Source organism: Arachis duranensis, chromosome 1, assembly GCF_000817695.3.
Source record: "Arachis duranensis cultivar V14167 chromosome 1, aradu.V14167.gnm2.J7QH, whole genome shotgun sequence".
In the NCBI taxonomy this organism is placed as follows: domain Eukaryota; kingdom Viridiplantae; phylum Streptophyta; class Magnoliopsida; order Fabales; family Fabaceae; genus Arachis; species Arachis duranensis.
In genome coordinates this window covers 58125080-58131028 of record NC_029772.3, presented here as the reverse complement: position 1 = coordinate 58131028, position 5949 = coordinate 58125080, and the positions used below count along the sequence as shown (strand labels likewise).

The window sequence follows — 5949 nt, the reverse complement described above, 5'->3', positions numbered from 1 at the left end:
TTACTTAACGTTAACATCACTAACGCCCATGCCTAACTCACACTTTTCTGCAAGCTGAGCCCACTAAAGATTGTAACTGCTTCAACTCAAGATCTAAGGCCCACATCCAAGACTTGAAGAACTCACTAGAAGATCAAGACAAGTAGTATATATAGGAGTAGTTTTGAACTATAGAGAAGCTTGGCACTTTGGAGAATTACCCTCTGTATATCTACTTTTCTGCATTTTTAGCTAAGGATGTATTCTTTTCTGCCATTTTTCATTTCTAAAGCTATGAACAACTAAACCCCTTTCATTGGGTTAGGGAGCTCTGTTGTAATTTGATGGATCAATTATAGTTTTCATTCTTTTTCTTCTTTCTTTTCACTTGATCTTACTAGAAAGCTTTCGATCTTAATTCAATTGGTTAGTTGTCTTGGAAAAGAAACTCTCCATAATTGGATCTCCTCTGAGCCTTGGAAAAGGGATGAGGAGATCATGCTAGAAATGCTTTCTCATGTTGGACCAATTTGGGGTTTGGGCAGATATAGTGACATGTAATCCTCCCAACACTTTGAATTGGGAATACATGTGGTATAATCAGTGACCACACTTTATCTCTTCCCATGATCAATTAAATCAAGGAATTGGGCAATTGTTCAAGCTTAGAGAGATTGGGTTGCCAAGGAATTGGAACCCAATCACTTAAGATTGCCAAGGAGATTAATAGAAGCTTTGATTGAGGAAGAGATGAAAATGAATTTGATCCGGAGAATACAACATCTCCTGAGCCCAATGAATTCCCCATTTCTGATCTTACCCATTCTCTTTACTTTCTGCCATTTATTTTCATGCTCATTTCCCCAAATCCCCATCTAAGATTCTGCACTTTATTTTCTGCTATTTACTTTCCCGCCATTTAATTTTCTGCAATTCTCAAACTACATTCTGTGTAGCTCAACTAGCATACTCTTCCAACTAAAGTTGCTTGACCAATGAATCTCTGTGGGATTTGACCTCACTCTATTGTGAGTTTTTACTTGACGATAATTCGGTATACTTGCCGAAGGGAAATTTGTTGAGAGACAAGTTTTCATGCATCAAGTTTATGGCGCCGTTGCCGGGGATTAATTTTGTATCAACAATGATTCAATTGGAAGTTCACTAGATTGAGCATTTTTTTCTTTTGTTTGTTTACTTTATTCTGTTGTTTACCTTCAGTTTGTTTTGTTTCTCCCTCACCCCCTATACCCCCTCTATTTTCTTTCTTTCTTTGTTATTATCTACAATTCTGCTCACTAACCCACTAACTATTTGATAAATTACATCACTCACTCTAACAATCAATCTAACAAGAATAATCTCTTCATTTCATCTCTTACTTTGTGTTTTGTTAGTTGTATGACAGGGAGAAGAGAGGGAGCTTCAACCTCCTTCGATTCAGAACTTGAAAGAACCCTCCGGAGATTAAGGAGGGAAGTAAGAGGGAAAGGAGTTGTTGGTGCTGAGGAAGAGGAAGAGTATTTTGAAACCAACATGGAGGAGAACTTGGAAAACAATCATGAAGAAGAAGCTCACAACCATGCTAGAGAAGGCCCTGCAAATCATGCTGGGCAAGAAAGGAGAGTTCTAGGCTCCTACATCAATCCAAATCCAGGAAGCTGTGGAAGTAGCATCCAGAAGCCCACCATACATGCCAACAACTTTGAACTAAAACCCCAGCTCATCACCCTTATTCAGAACAACTGCTCATTTGGAGGAAGTGCTCAAGAAGACCCCAATCAACATCTAACCACCTTCTTGAGAATTTGTGACACTGTGAAGTCTAATGGAGTCCACCCGGATGTCTATAGGCTGCTTTTGTTCCCTTTTTCACTCAGGGACAAGGCATCCAAGTGGCTTGAATCCTTCCCAAAGGAGAGCTTAACAAATTGGGAAGATGTGGTGAACAAATTTTTGGCAAGATTCTACACTCCTCAAAGAATTAATAGGCTAAGAGCTGAGGTGCAGACTTTCAGGCAACAAGATGGTGACACTCTCTATGAGGCATGGGAGAGGTTTAAGGACTTAACAAGAAGATGCCCACCAGATATGTTCAATGAATGGGTTCAAGTTCACATTTTCTATGAAGGTATTTCCTATGAGTCAAAGAAGGCTGTAGGTCATTCATCGGGGGGCTCTCTAAACAAGAAGAAAACCATTGAAGAGGCCATAGAAGTCATTGAAGCAGTAGCTGAGAATGACTACTTCTATGCCTCTAAAAGAAGTAACACTCGAGGAGTAATGGAGCTGAACCACATGGATGCATTGCTAGCTCAAAATAAGATGATTACCAAGCAGCTAGCAGATCTTACCAAGAAGGTGGAGGAAAACCAAGTCACAGCAGTCATCACTTCATCACCAGCTCAAGAAGGAGTGAATATAGGAGAAGAAGGTGACTGGGAACAAGCCAACTATGTTGGAAACTCACCTAGACAAATCCATGACCCATACTCCAAAACTTACAACTCTGGATGGAGAAATTACCCCAACTTTGGTTGGGGAAATCAACAAGACCAAGGTCAAGATCAGAGACGCCACAACCTCAATTCCAACAACAATGCAACTCACCAACATACCTCACAAAGATCCTATCAACACCCACCTAACCCCAATCCACCATCACTAACGGACGATAGACTTTCAAAAATTGAGACTCTACTAGAAGATTTATGTAGAGAAGTCCAAGACAACAAGGTGTTTAAGGAAGAAGTGCGAGCCAATATCAAAAACCAAGGAGAAAACATCAAGAGACTGGAGTCCCAAGTAGGGTATCTATCTCAACAAATTCCCAAACCCACTGATGGATTTCCCAGTGACACGGAGAAGAACCCAAGAGGAGAAACAAAGAAAGTAAGGTGGGAAGAATGTAAGATGATCACCACAAGTGATGAGAGGAGTATGAAGAAAGTAGAACACCTCCAAGAAAGTCAAAAGGGAAACCAGGAAGAAAGAGACCATGCACCCCAACCTACACTCAAGGAAGAACTGAAGAGAAGGGAGATACTGAACCTATATACACCCTTTCCCCAAAGGCTTAAAGGTGGTATAGCAGGGAGAATGTATTCAAGGTTCCTCGACATGTTCGCATCTCTTGATGTAAATATACCATTTATTAGAGCCCTCCAGCAAATGCCTTCCTACATAAAGTATATAAAGGAGCTATTAGCCATAAAGAGTTCATTGAAGAGTGGACAAACAATAAAGATGAATAGGGATTTCAGTGCTCTCATTCAACCAGGGCCACCCACAAAGAAGAAGGATCCAGGGAGTTTCCACATTCCCTGTGCCATATGAGAAACAATGATTGATAAGGGACTCTGTGACTTGGGAGCAAGTATCAACTTAATGCCTATATCCCTCATGAAAAAGCTTCAAATTAATTAGCTAACACCCACAGATGTAATCATCAAATTGGCTGACAAAACTCAAAAACAGGCACTAGGAGTGGTTGAGAATGTGTTAGTAAAGGTTGGGAACTACTTCCTCCCCACAGACTTTGTTGTCTTAGAAATGGATGAGAATTCTATTCACTCCAACATTCTGGGAAGGCCATTTTTAGCCACAGCCAGAGCACTCATAGATGTGGAGCGAGGAGAGCTAGTGCTGAGAATACATGATGATCAGCTCACCTTTAATATTTTCAACGTCTCACAAGAAGCAGACCATGATAACAAAAAGTCAGAGGAAAAGCAAACAAAAGAGCTGACATCAGAGCTAAACAAGGGAGCACAAGCACCACACTTCATGGCTCCTATGGTTAACAACCAATGTGATCAGAAGGAGCAACAGCCAAGTGTAATCCAAAAGGAACCAGACCCACCAGAGTCATATGAGATGGGCATCAAAACCACTCTCAAAGAGGAAACCACAAGGAACAAGGTGACATCAACGGACACAAGAAAAAAGGTCCCAAGGGAATGGAAAAACAAGAAAATACTTACAGAAGATTTCTCGCCAGGAGATGAAGTGGTCTCTACATACTTTCCACCTATACCACCTCACCTCCCCACTATTCCATCTCAGCTGCCTCCAGTGTACACTGTCAACAAAATCTTGTCCTTAGAGCATGTGGAGCTTATCAACAAGGCCAATGGAAATAGGTTTACTGCAAGGGGGGAAGATTTCAAGCACTATCAGCCACCTTGACAAGGACCAAACGTCAAGCTAATGACGCTAAAGAAGTGCTTCATAGGAGGCAACCCATGTTCTACACCCTCTTCATTTAATCTCAAATAGTAGTAATAAGGCAAAGTTCATAGATTCTAAATTAATTTTGATAAACAATATAATACCCCCTTACATGCAGCGTATAGTACATGATAAGTTTGGTGTTCAAGGCACACCAAGTGTGCTTGAACACACTTTATAAGGTGAAATTATTCCCGAAACTTCTTGCACCATATGATCACAAACAAGTTTGGTGTACCAACATTGCATGCATGGGAGATCTAGTGATTGATTGATTTGCATTCATGAAAAGCATTTAGTTAATTAAAAACAAAAGAAAAAGATTTTTGTTAGTAGCTAGTTCACACCTTAAATCTTCCCACCAAAAATTTTAATTAACCATTTGCATTCCTTTTTTTTTGTCTTGTGTAGGAAATCAAAAAGGACATTGATGGTACTTGATAGGACAATCAAGGAAGGGAGATTCGGCCACTATGCCAAGGAACGTATACACTTGTCTCCAAAGGGAGTATCTTGGAAAATGATGCCATGCAACATTGGAAAGTGGATAGCCTTAGAGACCGAACCAAGACCTTCATAAAAAGGGTGATCCTAGTGCTCATCCAAGATCAAGCCCTAACCGTTCATCACAAAACTACACTAGCAATCCACACCTTTCAAACACCCATCACTCCTCTATATAAATGATCCTCATTTTTTTGCACCCTCTTCGTACACTTCTTGTTCTCATGCATATCCTTTCCCTTCCTTTGAACATACACTCTGTTCCTCACCAAAGGTTTCACACACACCCTCCTAGCCATCTTGTGAGTAACAAACATATCAACCATCTTGCATGGCATCATCAAACTCAAAGAGACAAAAAGGGAAGGAATCCATAGGGCAGTCTCCTTTTGATGAAAAGCGATTCAGAACCTTTTACCATGCACTACAATTTGGGTGGATGGCTGACAAAGAAATCATATACGAATTAGGCTTTCAAGTCACACGAACTGAGTCCCCATAAATCACAGAAAAGGTGGAAAAACACCGATGGGAGCTCCTCACCGATCCAATTACAAGGGTGAACGCAACTCTGGTGAGAGAGTTTTATGCAAATACAGTTAGAACATGATAAGGCGGATGAATCCTATACAAGTTTCGTGAGAGGGGTCATGGTGGATTTTAGTCCCATGAGAATCATGAGAGTGCTGAAGTTGCGAAGCATACCCTTTGCAGAGGAGAGCTATCACTCAAGAATGGACAACAAACCCAACCACGACCAAATTATACAGGATATCTGTGTGCAAGGAGCAGATTGGGACAGAGACCCCAATAGGAAACCCAGATTTATAAAAAGAGGAGACCTCCTCCCTGAGGCCAAAGGGTGGTTTGAAATCATAAGGAGATCCATCCTCCCAACTGGAAACAACTCAGAGGTAAACCTTAAGAGAGCAACAATGGTGCAATGCCTAATGAAGGGAGGAGAAATCAAGGTTCATGAACTCATAGCCCAAGGCATTTAGAAGCTTGCTAAGAAGAGTGATTCTGGAGGAAAGTTGGGTTATCTCAGCACTATTCTCCGTCTTTGCAACCAGGCAAGGGTGATATTCGAGGATGAAAACCCCGAGTGGATAAAGGTTGGCCTTCCAATCACTTATCGTCGGATGCATGCTGCTGCAACTCTACTACCTCAGCGAAGGGTAAGAAAGAGGCCAGCCCATCAAGCTGAAGAAGGACAACATCCACAGGAGCAAGCCC

General features: G+C 41.2%; 1 non-coding gene across 1 annotated transcript; it reads right to left on the bottom strand.

Moving 5' to 3' along the window:
* Positions 1–1968: 1968 nt before the first annotated feature.
* Positions 1969–2075, bottom strand: LOC127743032 (small nucleolar RNA R71). Its single transcript, XR_008004355.1, has one exon. It is a non-coding gene; the product is annotated as a small nucleolar RNA R71 (small nucleolar RNA).
* Between the last annotated feature and the right edge of the window lie 3874 nt (positions 2076–5949).